This window comes from Equus asinus, chromosome 8, assembly GCF_041296235.1.
Source record: "Equus asinus isolate D_3611 breed Donkey chromosome 8, EquAss-T2T_v2, whole genome shotgun sequence".
NCBI classification, from domain to species: Eukaryota; Metazoa; Chordata; class Mammalia; order Perissodactyla; family Equidae; genus Equus; species Equus asinus.
In genome coordinates, this window is record NC_091797.1 from 315223 (window position 1) to 333740 (window position 18518).

Genomic DNA, 18518 nt, shown 5'->3' on the forward strand with positions numbered 1-18518 from the left:
TCCTGTGACTAGATGGATGCCACAGTTATTTATCAGCGTCTACAAACCAATGCGTTGTCCGAAGACAAAGGGCAGAATGGAAAGTGGAATATGAAGATGAAAGGACAAGTTAGAAATGGAAACCATGGCCACCTGGCATGGAGAGTGGCCCGATGTTACAGGTAGCTGGAGATCATAAAATAAACCCTAACACTTGTATAAAAATAGGTATATGTGCAGTACAAAATTTGTAAATGTCCTCTAGTTTTGCTCTAATAATTACCATTTAAATTTCAGGTACTCACTTGAGGGTCTCATAGTCATCGGTTTATGCCCAGAAGCCTCGTTTTCCACTTTCCTATTTGTCATCTAATACATATTTCTGTTCTAAAAGTTCAGGCCTGTTTTGTTTGTAACCCACAGCTTCACTGGACAATCTAGGAAGTTTCATCATTCTTCTCACTCTCTGATGAGACGCATCCAGCAGAATCTCAACTCACACCCCAAACTGTGCTGGTACCGAGGAATCCAACGGAGGCAAAAGCAACAAACGAGCAAGAACAACGGGAACAACACCAACGTAGTCAGCAGTGTGCTGGTACACGTTTAACAACTGACCCCCGTAAAGCAAAACAAAACCCTATTTTGTAGCATTTGCCAATTTCTCTGGCATCAATTCTCCAGCCATGGCTGATTTCAAGCTGCCAATGTGATGCCACTGAGTGTGGAGTTGGGAAGAAAAGTGCAGTAATAGACAATTATATAGTTATTTCCCCATAAAACCACAGCAGATGTAAAGGACCTCAACGGTTTTAACAGTGAGTGCAGTACATAATTAGAAAGTAATGGACTCTGAATATTTACTACCTTTGTTTTTAATGTAATTTATTTAATTTTAAGTTTATATAATTTAATTTTTTTTTCAGAAGATTAACTCTGAGCTAACATCCGACGCCAATCCTTTGTTTTTTACTGAGGAAATTGGCCCTGAGCTAACATCCATGCCCATCTTCCTCTATTTCATACGTGGGACGCCTACCACAGCATGGCTTGATAAGTAGTGTGTAGGTCCACACCCGGGATCAAAACCAGCGAATCCCAGGTTGCTGAAGCTGAACGTGTGAACTTAACCACTGAACCACTGGGCCGGCCCCCCAATTTAATTTTAAATAATGGCCATGTTTAATGACCAGCTTGCAAAACTCGTGAAAATTTCCTAGTTGGCTCTTGTGCACCAGCGTAACACCACGTGCTGTGAATGGTGGGAGAGCACGGACTTGAAATGGACTCAGTACTGGTCAAATTACCTAACCTCTCCTACAGCTCACTTTTCTCATCTGTGTAATTACAGTACCTACTCCACAGAGTTGATGCAAAGATAATAGGAAATACATGTAGGACATTTAGCACGTGTCTGAAACACAATGATAATTCATTCAATGTATTATTTTAAATTGTTACTACCACAACACATTGTTGATAAAGTTACTCTTGTTTATGCTGAAAAAAATGAGTCGAATTTTACTGATAAGAAAATTTCTTTCTTATCTTATGACCTATGAAGAGACAGTCAATTTTGCATCCTAAACAGCAGATGATAATCCACTGCTAGAAACTGAAAGGGGAAAAATGGTATCAAGCAATGGGATTGACAATACATTCTGGAACAAATCTGCTGCCAGAGGCTTCACCTCAGGTGTTGCCTCTGATGACTGAGAGCAGATAAAGCTGGATGTGGAGAAGGGTTCTGAGGCTGCTTCTAGGCTTGGTGAGAAAGGGCACTTTACTACGCAAGGAACAGTTACTATGGTTAATGACAGGGAGAGAGAAATGGCTATCCCCATTTACATCCTTATCTAGGGCCATGCATACGATGTTTGTAGAAAATTTATGTTGTACTCTGCTTGTAAAGAGAAGAGAAAAATCCCCACTTGAACATATTCCTGAATTTGGGGGCATCACACATTTGAAATGGAGGTTGAGTAAAATATGACGGTGACTTGATAAAAAATTTACCTACTTCATGGCCAGAATTAGAGCAAGAAAACAAAACTGGCTCAGTTCAGCAGTGTCGGGGGAGGGGGCAGCTGCAAAAGGACGTAAGGCAAATGGGACTTGGAATCAAAAGAAAAATCAACATTCCGAGCTATTTTTCCACATTCCATTTGAGAGCCATGCAACAAAAATAGCGATGCTGAAATCATACTAGGGATAAGTGTTAACGGTACTGGGGAGATGTGTTAATAATATCAGGGAGATGTGTTAATGGGAATTACACCTGTGTTTTATGAAAGGATTATGGGCTTTGCCTTGGCTCTCCAAGCAACGTAACAATCCCGTTCCCACGTGACAGCAGCAAGGCCAGGTCCGCCCGTCCCAGAAGTGAGCAGGGTAAAATCTGGTTGTGTGTCGGCCTTTTCACCAAGAGGCAGCTGAAGTCTGTGGGACAACTTTGTGAAAAACGCCTGGAAAGGATCGTACTATCTAGAATCAGCTTCCCAAATTATAATAATCAACTCCAGTTTCTCCAAGCCTCTTGCAGGGTATTCTCTCTGGTGTCTCAACTCAAAAAGAGAAACCGTGTATGGGTTTTGGTTAAGGTACACACTTCAGTCAAGTGAATATTCATAATATTCAATGTGAACCTCTTACAGGAGTGGAAATAGTACAGGTCTTGGTGAATTATCCTAATTTAACCGTTGTGAACTTGCAGTCAATTCTTTTTTTCTATGCTCAAGCAGCATTTAATTAATCCTCTTTTCTTTCTTTTTTAAAGCTCAAAAAAAACGTAGAAAAGTATAGAGAATAAATGACAAATACTCAGGTATCCAAGCCCTACATTCACAAGGTTCGCATTTTGTCACTTTGCCTCTTACATATTCATTTGGTTTCACGGAAGAGCCACAGGACTCCTGACAGAGTGGAGGGCGCTCTTCCCTCTCCCGTCTTCCCTCCCTGCCTCTTCCCTCTCCTCCCGCACCAGGAAGTTACCATCACAGATCAGCAGTGTATCTCCCTGTCTATGTTTTCATACCTTTACTACATCCATAGTCTGTTTATAGTATTGTTTAACATTTCTTATTAAATTTACAAGATAATATAATTTTATGTATTATTTTGTTACTTGCTTCTTTCATTCATTCAAATTCATCTCTGTGAGATCTACTGATGTTGGCAGATATAGATCTGTCATTATTTTTAACTGCTGCATTGTTACTCCATCATATAAATATTCCACAATTTATTTTATATTTTCTTGTGGCTGGACATTTAGATTTTTCTAAAAGCAATCCTGAAAAAAAATATTCAATGCGTCATCTTTAAGAATTTTGTTGTTTTCCAATTTCTAATTTAAAATTTATTCCAATGCGACAAATTGGAAACAAACCAAGCGAAACATAAGCAAAATCTCTTCCAATCCATCATCTAGAAAGTTAAGTGAATATTAATGCTCTAGTAATATTTTTGGCACGGGGTTCTCTAAAGACACAGACACACTTTCACAAAAATTACACCCAGTATACAGGCTACTTGTCATGGAGTTCAGGAATATTTTGACTATCTCACATTTATTTATTGTTCCAATTTTATCACAGTGAATTAAGCAGGCATCTACCAAGGAAAGTTACAAAAATGAAGTCTTATTTGCACGAGCAGGAGCACAGGAACCTGGGGGACATGGTGCAGGCTTGGCCTGGCCCTTGAGGATGGCAGGCGGGTGGTCGAGAAGGAGCCAAGGAGGGAGCATGGGCTCAGGCGCGCACACTCGTGTGCTATGTATCATGTGCATCTGTGAACTCCTGGACACACACGACCAAGTGTGAGCTGCTCCTGGTTTTCCTCCCAGTGGTTTTCCCATCTATGCCTCAAGTTGGAATGGCTTGAAAAAGATGCGTGTTTGCTTGCTTTTGTGAGTAATTTAGTCCCAAACTGGCACTCTCACATTGAGTATCTAGTTTTTCTTTCATGGGGAAATGTGTGGGATGGTTGCAGGCCCCTGTAGGAGACCTTAGTTGCTTCTGGAAGGATTTCTAGTTTTTAATTCTTTAGGAGATGAGAGCACTTGGGAGACAATGTTTGTTTGACTAAAGAAGATGTCGAAGGGATTTTACTTGGCAAACACAGAGCAGAGTTCCTCTACCTCCGCATTACTGATATTTGGGACTAGATGAGCCTCTCTGTGGGGCCGTCCTGTGTGTTGTAGGACGTTGACAGGAACCCATGGCCTCTCTCCACTGGACGCCAGGAACACCAAATTCTCCCCATCCCTGAGAACCACTGGTGTGGAGTCACCTAGAACAGGGAGACTAATGGAAGTTAGGGCTGCTCACTGAAATTCCCGTAAAAAGAAGTGAGATCCCGTTCTGTTATTCTCTTTGCTCTCATTGTTTCAAATATCTCATCCATTGTCCATCTCCTTTATTCTCATCTCTGTGGAATAGACTCCCACACATGCAACTTCAGAGAATACTCGTCCCCATGGACCCCAGCATCTCCCTGACCTCTGCTGGGTATTCTCTGGGGACCACCCACCATGTCTGTAGGAAACTGAGAAGGCCTTCCTCCTGATTTTCCAGTTCCATTGAAGACCCCACTACCTACCAGTCCTCTGGGGCAGCACCTGGGCTCCCTCGGGCCCCTCCCTCTCTGTTACCCCACGTTCCTCCCTCATCGTGGCCTGGGCTTTGCCTGTCTGGGAATTCTCCCTGAAATCAGCCTGCTCACCTCACCAAAGCCCCCTTCTCTGCACACCGCCGCCCCTCTGGAGGGTCTCCACTCACGTAGCTCCCCAGAGACATCGCAGAGGGCTCTCCTGATACACCAAGACGCAAACCTGAAGTCCCCAGCGCACATTCGGGACTATCCACACCTGTCACCACTTCCTGTGGGGTCCCACTTCCCCCGACTCTCTTGGAGAAACCTTGTTTCATGTAAACTTGAAATCTTGCCTTGTCTCAATCATCTATTCTCTCCCCTGTAAGAGGCTTTTCAGCACGTCGTCTCTCACCCTAGAATTCCCGCGCCCCCTGCACTCTCCAAACTTCCTCTCATTTCAATGACTTCACTGCCAGTTCGGATGCCTTCTCCTTCCTGGAGGCTCCTCGACCCCTTGAGGAGAGCGCGCTTCCTCCTGAAACCCCGACGGCATCTGCAGAATTGTCTAGACTACTCATGTGGTGAATGCCTGGTGTAGAATTTCGGGTGTGCGTCTCACGAGTGTAAAGCCATGTCACAGCTCCGGGCACGGAGGCTCCCCCACAGAGAGAGCACAGAAAGAATGCAGAACGAGCAAAGGAGGAGATGGGAGAGAGAAGGGATCCGCCTTTGACCATTAAGTCACTCGCAAGCAGAACCAAGGAGTCTCCTTCCGTGGTGTGCCCCGCAAAAGTGCCTTGGGCCAGGGGGCCGCCCCTTGGTGCAGTGGTTAAGTTCACACCTTCTGCTTAGGTGACCCGGGTTTGGCTGGTTTGGATCCCGGGTGCGGACATGGCACCGCTTGGCAATCCATGCTGTGGCAGGCGTCCCACATATAAAGTGGAGGAAGATGGGCACAGATGTTAGATCAGGGCCAGTCTTCCTCAGCAAAAAGAGGAGGATTGGCAGCAGTTAGCTCAGAGCTAATCTTCCTCAAAAATAAAATAATAATAATAAAATAAAATAAATTTTAAAAAGTGCCTTGGGCCAAAAATATTCCTCATCTATCTAATTGCTGCATGAGATTTCACTTTAAAAATGAATTCCTTTGCTGTCTTGAGGTTTTTCAGATTTTAAGAACATATGGAAGCAAGCGGTAGCTAGTGGATAGGGGCCTCTCAGTAAGAGGTCGGACTGCTGGACAGTCCATGCTGGGCCCTGGGAGCGGGCACATAAGGGCGTCTCTGGAGGCCCAAGTCAGTGGGAGCAGAGATGGACAAGCCACAGGCAGAGGCCGCCAGGCCACAGTCACCATGACTCACCACCAGTGCGTCATATATATGCACACATATGTGTACATACAAAATATACAGATACATGTACATATGCGTGTGTGTATATGTTTATTTTGTAGTTAGTATTAAAACCAAGAATACTTTTATGAAAAATTTTAAGATCATAGCAGGGACACTTAGGGATAATATTAAACATAAATATGTTCCGATTTAAGCAGAAAGGCAGGCAAGGGAACAGAAATTGAAGCCATTTTTCTACTAGAAGCACGACACATTTCTTTCTATTCGTTCTCTCTTATAATGTTCCTGAAGCTTCTGAGGTGGAGACGCTGACTTTCACTATTTCTAATCTGCAAAGAATGACCTTATTCCAAATTTAGCTCCTTGTAATTATCCGGTTTCCCCAGGTCGGTCTCTAAACCCCGGGGACGTGGCGGTGACTGAGTCTCCCTCGAGTCTCTCCAGCATCCGGGTCCCTCCTAGTCGGAGCGGTGGCACCGGATGGCCACCTCGGGTGTGTGCTGTGTGCTGGCACCCTGAACCTGCGTGTTCCTGACTGGCTGGCAGCCGAGCTCCCCGCACCTGCAGGGAAGCAGCGCGGGGCCCGGGATCAGAGACGGCGCTGGGCCCAGGAAGCGCCACCGCCTGCTGGCCTGGCCGGTGGGGACGTGGCGGCCGTGACTGGACACTGACTGGCCTCCCAACCCCGGACACCCCTGCTTTGTCGACTGACTCCTGCCTGACGGGGGCTGTCCCTCCAAAGTTAGGAACAAGGCACCCCACAGCTTTGAGTGACTTCAGTGCACAAACGCCTGGCTTTGTGGCCTATTATTCACTCGTTCATTCACTCCCATGACAGCGCGGGGCCCCCACGAGCAGCTGGCGACAAACAGGAACGGCCCTCAGGGCGGCTCCCAGGGGGTTGGAGGAGAGGCGCCAGGCCGGGGGTCAACCCCCCTCCGCCGGAGGCCCCGGCTCGCCTGTCCGTCCCCAGGCCCGTCAGCAGCACAGGGTCCAGCTCTGGGTTGATGCCCGAGGCCAGGCTGCTCCCCCTCGGACTCAGGCGCCTTCTCCTGCCTGTGAGACCACCCCGCTCCAGACCCAGAGGAGAGCACCCTGAGGGGCGCCGCCCGCCCTAGGCCTGGTCTGCACTCGGCTCCCGTGGACCCCTGACGCGCCCTCTGCTGCACACCTCTGGCCGTCAGGGACTTGGGTACAAACAGACAAAACCCTCAGCCTGGAGGACCTCACCTCCCCAGGGAGCCAGACAGCAAACGCCAAGGGTAACAGCTGGAGCACACAGCGTCCCGAGTAGTGAGGGAAGGGGCAGGGAGTCGGAGGGTCCCTCTGCAGGGCTGAGGGGGAAGGGACAGCCTGAGGGGACGTGGAAGGGGGAGGACCGTCCTCCAGGAGGAGGGGAGCAGGGCGTCGGGGCAGCGGACGACAGGCCAGCAGGTGCTTCTGCGCGGGTCCCCCCGCGCTGCTCCTGGAGCCGAGCGCACTGAGCCTGACAGGACGCAGGTCCTGCCGGACACCGAGGTGAGGAGGCCTCTTCACGCCAGAGTGGGAAGACTGCTGTGTCTCCGTCCCCCACCCCCAGGCCTGTTGTGAGGCCTCAGGAGAGAAGGGGCCGAGGGGGCTGGGGAGCGCTGGAAGCTCCCACAGCGCGGGGGCACTGTCATCGCGGAACCGCGTTAGGACAGCGCTGGGACTGTGCTGCATCCAACGCCACCACCTGCGGCTGAAGACGAGACACTGAGGCGGGGGGAGTAAATGAGGCCTGGCTTGTCCCCACCCGTGTCCGCGGTCGGCCCACCAGTGCCACGCCCCCCTCACCTCAGGGCGCTGCTGCCCGCACAGCTGTGTTCTTCTGAGCTGATTTCGCTCCTTACCATCAGACTGTGAAGCACGTGCTCCGTTCCAGGATGAAAATATTGATTTTACCCCAATAAGTAAATGTGTGAATTGAAGGGCAGGCTAATTTTGCAGCCTCTTACTCAAGCAACAGAAAATAACAGTAATTGCCAAATGGAAAACGAGAAACACTGATGAGAAAAATATCTTTTAAGAACATAGTTTTCAGTGTACAGGTCTCCAACCTCCTTGGTTAAATTTATTCCTTGGTACCTTATTATTTTTGTTGAGATGGCAAATAGGATTGTTTTCTTGATTTCTCTTTTATGTTAGCTTGTTGTTAGGGTATAGAGACCAACTGCTTTTCGTATGCTGATTTTCTACCCTGCAACTTTACTGTATTCGTGTATTATTTCCAATAGTTTTCTGGTGGATTCTTTAGAGTTTTATATATATACCCATTGATGGATGGATGGATAAATAAGATGTGGTATATATATACAACGGAATACTACTCAACCATAAAAAAGATGAAGTCTTGCCATTTGTGACAACACAGATGGATCTTGAGAGTATTATGCTAAGTAAAATAAGTCAGAAGGAGAAAGACAAATACCATCTGATCTCACTTATAAGCGGAAGATAAAACAACAACAACAAACACACACACAGATGCAGAGCACAGGTTGGTGGTTACCAGAGGGGAAGAGGGTGGGGGGGGACGAAAGGGGGGACAGGGCGCATGCACAGTGACAGACAGACACCAGACTTGAGGTGGTGAACGTGATGTAGCTTATACAGAGGTCAAGTTATAGTGATAGATACACCTGAAATTTACATAATGGTATAAACCTACGTGACCTCAATAACAAAACCACAAATGTCAAAATTAATAAATATTTTGCTACAAGAAATAAAACGAACAATTTCCTAATTTAGTTACCACTTGTACTCCTTTTAAAAAGTCAAATTTTTCTTCGTCATTATTTCACAGATGCTACCTATAAATTTGCTAGTGATGAAGAATTGATAAATTCAAAGATGATTTCTATTGCTCAATTACTTCTAAAATGGTAGGTAGGGAGCTTGCAATTAACTTATGATTCATAATCTTCAAATATTAGTAATTATTTAAAAAGGGAAACTAATTTTCTGAAACAATATGGGGGCCAAACTTCTAATGTTTAATTTTTGTCTCATTGCAATACAGTGACCCTATTTTAAACAAGAATTACAGGAAAGAGCATTTAAAATGGTACTTATTAATAATTTGGAAAAATTAAAACTCATGAGTGTATTCTACACACTGTGTACTCTGAAGGAAAAGTAACTGTAGACAGATGCGGTGGAGGAAGATCAGACTGATGGACTTGATGTCAGCTGGTCTTCACCCCTGAAATGTATTTGGATGTGTCATCCTCACAATCCACAGCCTGCCTGTGTGTTTGGTTTACTGAGTTAACTAGCGTTTTCTCATCCTAATTTCTCTCTGTTTGAGTCCTGGGCTGGCACATGGTTTGGCCACAGAGGGCAGCCTGAGTGGTGTGGCAGAAGCAGGACCTGCAGGACGGGAAGCATTGGGCAGACTCGGAAGGGGCCCAGGTCAGGGACGAGCAAGCCCCAGCTCCTGCCAACAACATGGGGCTCCTGTCTGCAGCTGTGCTCACAGGCTGCTACAGGGGCAAGTGTTTGTGTCCAAATACAAATGCTGAAGAACCACAGGAGAGTAAGAAAGTGTCACTGAGAGAATTTCTCGGAAATTTGACATGTTCTTACATTTGACAATCAGGAGATTCCTGTAAGCACCTGTATTGAAAGGACTCTGGCATGCTTTTGTCGCATGCATTTTTAATGCTGCATACTATGAACACACATGTATCATATGTATGCATCGACAGTAATTTGATATGTAACGAGCACAGTGTACTAAGATTATGTGATAAATATTCTTCATGAAAAAGAAGCACAACGTAACGCTCTATCAATTGTTAAGCCCCTGTTTGCTATGGTCTTAAAAAACAACTCTCCTCTCTTCATTTGAATGTTAATATGTTTATTTCCAATTCAACGTATTATACACAGGTTCGAAGTGACAAATAAGTAGAGGGGGAGAGGCAAGCGATGCCCCTCAAAGATGCCCTTGTCCTAATCTCTGGACCCTGGAAGTTATCTTCCATGGTGAAGGGACTGTGGAGATGTGAGCAAGTTAAGGATCTTGTGATGAGGAGGGGATCCTGGGTGATCCATGTGGGCCCAATGTGATCACAAGGGTCCTTAGAAGAGAGAGGCAGGGGCTCCGGGTCAGAAGGAGATGTGACCATGGAAGCAGAGGTCTGAGCCACCTGGGATCAGGAGCCAAGGCATGCAGGTGGCCCCGGATCCAGAAAAGGGAAGGAAGTGGATTCCCTCCAGAGCCTCCAGCAGGACTGCACCCCTGCCGACACCCAGCTTTTAGACCTGACCCATTTTGGACTCCTGGCCTCCGGAACCATAGAATACGTCATCTGTGTTACTTCAAGCCGCTAAGTTTGTGGTGATGCATCACAGCAGCACAGGAAACGAATGCATCAAGATTACAAATTGATTTGTCCAACTATTCTCCAATAAATGCTGGAAGCTCAGCAAAAATAGGCAGAAAACAAAACTCTTTTAAGATAGAAACCAAAGAATAGAAGCACCGCAGGCTCCCAGCTGTGCAGCTGAGGAAGCAGGATTCACGGACGCCCCCCAGGACTCCTCTTCCGCACGGGGAGGAGCCCTGGCCGCCGTGGTGCAGGCCACCTCGGGAGCAGTGCTCAGGACAGCACTCGAGGGAAGGTGAGTGGAGGGAGTTCTGGGGAAACGCGGCAGGTCATGCTGGACTTCATCAAGCAGTAAATCCGCGTGTACAGAAACATCCTGCATGACTAGTGAGAGTGTGCAGAAAGACGCTCACCCAGACAACCAGGCACACAAGCAGGAGCAGACTGGACCGGACGCTCGTGTCCCCTCAAGGCCACGTGCTGGAGCCCTGGCTCGCAAGGGCATGGTATTTGGAGGTGGGGCTGTGGAAGGTGATTAGATTTAGAGGAGGTCACGAGTGTGAGGCCCAGTGATGGGATCAGAGTCCTCGGAAAAAGAGGAAGGGAGACCAGAGCAGTGAGTAGCACTGAAGGGGCTCGGGGAGAGCCCGGAGTCATTGCACAGAACTCTGTGAGGGCAGTTCTAGCACCAACACTAAGACACTTCAGTGAGAAGGTTGAGGGTCTGGGGCCCCAAGAAATGCAGTGAAAGAGGGGTATAATAGGCCAGGTAGGAAATAACTGGTTTTTACCAAAAGCAGAAGCAAATGGGATGGAAACATGATTCATGATGAGAGTAATAGAAATTACCAGCTGACTGGAGATGTGGAGAAAACCGTAACATATGCATTTTAAAACCCCTTCAAACTTCCTGAGTGGAGACTCTGCAATAGATGCCATCAGGAAGGAGGGATGAACGGCTGTGGCATTCCGGTTGTGAGGGACTATTCAGCTCCAAACATCTTCCACAACGGCAGGACAGAGTACAGGAAACCCAGCGAGAGGCTGTCTGGGAGGAAGCCAAGGAAATGTGTCTCGTCATTATATCAGCGCCGACAAGCTCAAGGAAAGGGGTGGTGCCCGCAAGTGCCCAAATTCTGGAGAGACGAGCCTGCGATCCAGGACGGGCCTCTGCTGCTCCTTCCTCAGAGCGGCTCTTCATTGGGTGGAGAGGCTGGCAGGCTGGCAGGCACAGGAATCTCAGTAGAGAGCACCTTTTGTGGACAGAGTTCAAATAGCCCAGAACATACTGTTGGGTAACCAGGCAGGATGTTCCACTGCTGTCTACGACCCCCAGCAGCACCCCTGCCACAGCTCCAGCCTCGGTCTTCAGAAGCCCCTCTGGTCTCTGTGTCAACATCCCCACCTCACCTTCACAGCTCCATCAGTCTTTGGTGGCGCTGTCACTTTTCTCTCTCTGTCCTTCCATTCCTGTCACATGCGTATTCACTGTGCGTGTATAAGCTTCTCTTCCCAAGCTGTCCAGCCCAGAGTCCAAGGGCATAATTCAATGCAGCTCCTCCACGTTCATCAATGCACTCGTCAAACACTCTGGCAATCACAAGATGAACATGAGGCACCACTGGGAAAGTGGCATTCTCACAACATGTCCACAGTCCCATGTTCACACGCGTGTGGCTCCGAGGTCCCGCTGGTTCAGGGCAGGTCCTCCAGACAGGGAAAGGACGTCCGCCCTTGACATCGCCATGGTGCCCTGTCTTTTCCGTGAGTCTGTCTTACTGGATGCCAGAGAGGACAAAAACTGCCATTTTTTCTGAACTTTTCCCCCAGGCCTACTCTGTCATCCTGTTTTTAACGCATTTTATTCTCCCTACAAAGTGAGAATGAGATATTTAAATACACATCTTATTAAAGAACAGACCTACTTTTGGGAATTTATGCGTCAGTTCACAACCTATTAAATCTACTGACAGAAAAAGAGAGATGAGGGCCTGCTGGTGACGTGGAAGGATTTGTGAAGAGCCCCCTCGATATTCCCCCGTCCCACTCGCCCTCATATTGTCCAGGTGCGTGTTCAAGCACACACCCTTGGGCATTCTGACTCTGTGGGTTTGAGCCCCAGCTCTGATCCTCACCAGCTGGGTGGCCTATCCAGGTGACTCAGCCTGATCCTCCATCCATCCAGTTAATGATAATAGTATTGTGGCTCTCGAATAGGATCCATGACGTCCTCTATTTGGTCCACCAGGCCTTCCACCTGCTATGACAAGAGGAGGTTGTAGGTGTCCCCGAAAAACCACGGTCACTGCGGCGGACAGTGGAAGCGTCTGAGCCGAAGGGGCTGCATGGGTGTCAGGGCGTTGGGTCCAAGGCCCAGGGGTAGAAAGTGAGGAGAGAGCAGACGAAGAGCAATGTTGGCGGGAGGGGCTGCCACTGAGGGTCTGTACCGCCCCCGCAGAGGAAGGACCGGGAGAGAGAAGCGTCCTGGGCAGAAAGTCTCCCGCTCACAGCTGCCCAGGACGTGGGGATGAGGTGCCGAGAGACGATGGCAAACAAATAGGAAGGTCAGGTTACCTTCTGAGAAGCCCAGAGGCATGGGGCCAAAGCTCAGCTGGCAAAACACGATCGGCAAGAAGTTCCTCAGCCGAGGGGATGTGCCAACAGGCAGGACGGCCATCCTGCTGAGCCACCAGAGTCCCCGGCACTGGACGACGTGGTGACGGGGGCTCCAGGTCCTTCCTGCAACAGGGTACCATCTAAGGGCCCCAGAGGTGTCACGGAATATTCATCTTAGATATTCCTCACATGGGTTGCTTTTGGGATATTCAATAATTCTTATTTTTGAATACTCAGAAGAAACACCACACAGCTTTGATTTTAGTAGTGATTTTGTCAAAAAGAGCTTCAAATTATAAAGAAATATGAAACAAGTCATGTGACATCTCAATTTCATTTTAAATTCTTGACATTTTTAGTCACAGATTTACTGGTTTTTTAGCAGCTTTATCAATGGATGAATATTAATTATCTCTATCTATTGCATGTGTTTCTAACTTCTCAAGTTTTCAGATTACGAAATAACGATGACAATAGTAGTGAGAGCTTTCTGCTGCAGAAGGAATGAGCCTGCAGACAGGAGTTCTCTTCTAGCGGAGGACACGCAAGCATTGCGCTGAGGCAGTGCTGCGAGATCGGAAACTACGCAAGCCAAGAAATTCTGTCGTTAAAAATTCCAGATACCTCTAAAATGATTCTTCACACATAAGGGTCAAGAGAGTCAGCCACAGGCTGTAATATTTATACTTCCGTAAAATACAAGTCAAGGGTAACACGTCCATTTTAAGTAATGCATAGATGTTAGTTAACTATTACTGGCAATGTTCACATAAATTTCAAATTAGCTGATCTTACTTTTATAAAACCAATAATTAGAACAGTCGCATATGTACTATGAACACAACTAAAATGTATAATACTCAGAAAAATACCCCTCCTGGCTGTTTTCTTCTGCTGTATGCTTGCTTTGTGTAATAAACAAATACTTATGCTTAAATGTATAAAACTCTCTTAACAGTATCCACAATGATGCGATCTGTATTAATTAGTGTCCATAACATGTATTGACTTTGGGGATTTATGGTTTTAATAAACAGAGAAAGCAAGTTAATTTTTTAAAACCATACTGAAACTAACATGATTTTTCAATGGAATTTTTTTATTAATCAGCATTTCTTCACACTCAATACAAGTTTAAACATGTGTAAATGCTTATTTACAAATTTTTCTAACTCTTGTGATGTAAAAGGGCGAATTCTATTGCTTCTAAGTTAAATTTCATTCAAATTGAGCTTGAATATTTTTTAAAAAGTAACTGAAAATACAAATATTAAATCAGTCTCCGATTAAATGCCCTGAAGGGACTTTGCTTGATTTATCTGTGAGCATTCATTTAAGGGGTTCTTGGACACCATGTGCCTGTTTCCTCAATTCTAAAACCAGGAGGCTGTCAGGGCCCTCCGGGGCCTGCTCAGCCTAATTCTGGCTCCATGATTGTGCTGATGGTTCTTTCCTGATCTTATGCTCAGCTTTGGTACATGTTTCTAGATGTCCCTACTTTATTCTGTATTTTTAGCCTTTGTGCTTGTGCTGTAGCAATAAGTTTGTTTCATATTTTTGGAATCTGATTTTGAGTAATGTTTACTCAGATAAGCATTTGAATTTCGGGGTTTTAGGTGTTTAGAATGGACATGTTTTCTCATATGAACTGAATCACTGTTAAACTAGGATAAAACGGCCCCTTTTTCCCACCATTTCTCAGTTAGACCCAAGCAGGGGTGGGAAGATGTGTTTTAACCATGTCCATTGTGCTGATAATAATATTAACCACATTAACAGCAGTGTTTGAGTGTGGCTCTGTTTCAAGATGGAGTATTGGCTGTGTCATTCCTTTGTTGGGGAAGTAGGCAAGTCTTCACTGGATCTTCCTCTGAAGGAACTGTACTCTGAAGCAATTCTTACTCAGCATTGGCAATCAACGTGTCCGAGCAGCCCCTGGACCATACCCCAGACATCTTCCTGCATTTCTGAGGTCAGTGAAACACTCGTAGACTCTCGTCTTTCACATGTGAGCTTCATTCTGGAGGGCTGTTTCTCCTCACATCTTGCGATGCACTACTGAGAGTGTGACTTCCTTTTCCTTCTGGAGGAAGGCTCTTGCGAAGAGCTTGCTCAGTCTGTTTCTCTGATGTCGCTAAGACCGCGGCAATGGAAGGGCAGTGATAACAGGGAGACAAGGTGATTCACCTGTGGGAAGACAGGCCCCATCCCCGGGCCACCACACGGCTGGATCGCGAAACGGCTCATCCTCCACTGGTGTTTCTCCTCGTGGCCAGTTCTGAGCTGAGAGGTCCCATCAATTGTTGCGATCACTGACATGCACGATGTGGATCTCATACCACTGGACACATCTGTTACGTCCTGGGTCCCTCTGACACCGCCTGCTTGGAGACCTCGCACCCTGGCTCAGTTCTCAACTTGCTCCCTTGGATGCACAGGGGTCTGCCCCACTTTCTAGCCCTCTGCAGTCTCCCTGTTCTCCCAAAGTTACTTCAATTTTACTAATCTGTTAAATTACCAAGCAAAGTTGGTGACTTTTAAGGGAGCAGAGTTGAGATAATTCAAGATCCCTTTCCTTTTACTACAAACATCCTGAAGCGTCTTCCCTGCCCGCTGCTTCCACTTTGCAGGCCACGTTCCCTCCCTGATCTTCCAGGGCTGGGCTCTGGCCCTCACTGCTCCTCTGCTCTCAGGAAAGGTCACCGGTTCCTCTTAGTCACCAGCAACTCTTCTCAGGGTCCGTATTTACTCCAACAACAGAATTCTTGTCTGCCCCTCCTGACACTCTGACTCTCTGATGTCCTTGACTCTAAGGTGTTCACTTGGTGTTTGCCTCTGTGTGTTCTCGCTCTGTAGATGGGGTGTTCCTTAAGGATCTGTCTTTAGTCTTCTGTTCTCAGGGCTTTCTCCCTTGGGAATTAATTCCAGGGCTTCAATAATCTTCCGTATGTGGGTGACCCCTCCCCTGGAAATCCCTCTCATGGGTCTGGGTGTTGGATGTCATGCAGCACCTTCAACTGAGTATGTCCTGAGTTAAACACATCCACTCCCTGTCAAGCCAGCTCTTCCTTGTGGCCCGCCTGGCGCTGCTCATTGCACCATTGTCTGTCACTGGGAGGCTCCACATGAGTCCTGTCGATTTTAACTTCTACGTGCCTCTTGCCCTGGTCTCATCCTTTCTGTGCTCATTGTCACACAGTTTAACTCTCACCCCCGTTGTCTCCATCACGGGAACTTCACTGACCATTTCAGTGACTTGGCCTCCTGAAGCTCCGCTCCGACCACACTGCTGCCCTGCCCCGGGATCTCCCAGGTCCTCTGGCCTGAGAATCAAGTCTGGTTTCTAAGCCTGACTCTCAAGGTCCTGAGTAGTCTGTAGCCAAGTTATCACCACAGCCCTTTGGTCAAACTCAGCTGCTCACAGTTGCTCCCGTTTCTCGAATCTTCTGGCCTCACTGCCTCTGCTCAGGTCCACAGCCATGTCCTGCACAGTGTGAAGACCCGGCTCTGGTGCTGGCCGTCCCTCCCTCGTCTCTCCCTGCTCTCTCCAGAGGATTGCACATCTCTCCCAGAGCACTTACAAAACTTGTTTGTAACCGTTTATTGTATTTTCTCATTTTGCTGCATTCTGGATATAGTAACGGAGCAATCCAGAGTTCCCACATACCAGGGGACGTACAGTTCCCATGTACAGGTCACATGTCACTTACCTGACTCCGTAAGCCTGGAGAATAAAAACTACGTCTGAGTCTTGTTGCATCTTCTAAAACACGAAGCGCCAGAACTCCATACGTCCCTACAGATTTAAAACGGATGATCCAAAGTGACTCCCACCCTTCCTGACCTGGTCCCCTCCTCCACCTTCCACCGCTGGACACTCCTCTGTTTTGTGAATGCAGCTGACAAGACTCTATGTGGAGATCTGTGCAAAATTACGAATATTATACCAAATTTTTCCTACCTAAAACTCTAAACAAGGGTTCTATTCTGCTTTAAAAGAATTGGATGTAAAAACAGCCAAGGAACCGTCTCTCCTCTTCCTGTCACTGCAGCCTGGATTCGTAACATCCCCAACATCTTTTTCAACTCACAGGATGAGGAAGGAAGGACTGCACCTCTGTGCGCAGGGGTTCCACAGGAGAAAAACTCTGGATTTAAACCTAAAATTAAACTACTGCAAAGACTTGGTAAGAAAACAGACTCTCGCAAACACCGTTGGTGGAAGGAAGCCGCACGGGAATGGAAAGTCCCACGGCGGCCCTCCGAGCTGCCGACGACACGACGATGCAGAAATGCTCCTCCCGTTCAAGCGCTGCTCTTCACGGGGGCAGCCGAGTCCGGTACTCCGTGAGAGATCTCCGCAGAATCCACGAGGCTGTAATGATGTCACAATCTGTTTCTCAGATGAGGAAACGTCTGGAGGGCTGGACTCACCTCCCTCTGGCGGCACAGCTGGAAGGAGCTGAGGGAGGCGCGGGAGCCACGTGCAGGAGGGGCCGTGGGTCCCGCTGCTTCTCCCTGTCCTCGGAGGGGTTCACTCCCCACGGGCGCGCTCCTCTGGGGCGCTGGGCTCTGCCCCCTCCACCGCGAACCCTCCCCTCTCCCGCTCCGTGGGCCGAACCATTCTCCGTGTTCGCCCGGATTTCCTTTCCATGCTGTTCCTCCCCGGTGCTGTGCGCCACAGGCCTTGGGGCCCACACTGTGCTGGGCCGGCTCTTGCTCTGCCCACGCCCCTGCCAGCCGTTCCTGCTCCCATCCTGTGAGGCCCCACAGCCTCTGGGGATGGCGCCAGGAACGAGGCCCACGTCGGCCAGCAGCCCAGGATCACCCCGCGGTGGCCCAGCGGCCGCTGCTGAACGCCCGGCCCAGGGGTGCAACGAGGTTCCTAATGAAAGCCTTCATCTTAAAAGGTGGCACAGAGGCGGCGTGAGATGCAGTGACATCTGCTAATCGTGGGAAGCAGAGCAAGAGGCTCGTGTGGATAAAAGTTACTTCTCCATACTCAGGTCCATGCCACCTGCTACGAAGCCACAGGAAACCTGGTAAACTTTCCTCGCGGCCACGCATCAGTGGTACCGGGTCGGCTTCCATGACCAGGTCCCCCAGCCAGTGGGACACGTTCTCAGGGGACACCTCCACGCCAGGAGACCGGGCAACAAGCCTCTGAAAAGAAGGCCTACACTAAGTCTCATGTGGTTTAAACATATATTTCTCAGACTGTTCACTTTAGTCACAAGCAGCTGATAAAAACAAATACAAGGAACTGAAAAATCAAGTAGATGAAACACCACGTTTCCTCACGAGCGAATAAATGGCCCTCTAGGTAAGCAATGAAAAAGAAGAAAGCAGGATGCTGGGCTCTGCCAGGGAGCAACCACAGTGACAGCATCTCCAGACAGCGCACACTGCGTGATGACACTGTCTGCAAATGCAGTCTCAACCGATCATAAGTCACCTCCGGGAATACACGCTCTAGCCTATTCAAATGAAAAACGTGTCCAAAACGCGCCTCCTGGGACGCGGCGATTCTCTAGATGGCAGGCGCTGGAGTAACCCAGCTGCCGCTTGTTTTATAACTTGCTCCCACTTGTTCCTAAACCTCTGCAACATCTCCTCA

General features: G+C 47.9%; 1 protein-coding gene across 12 annotated transcripts in view; it reads right to left on the reverse strand.

The window, feature by feature from the left end:
- The window catches only part of KCNQ5 (potassium voltage-gated channel subfamily Q member 5), a 481904-nt gene that overhangs the window by 296342 nt on the left and 167044 nt on the right, over positions 1 to 18518 (reverse strand). The gene's annotated exons all lie outside the window — the stretch shown is intronic.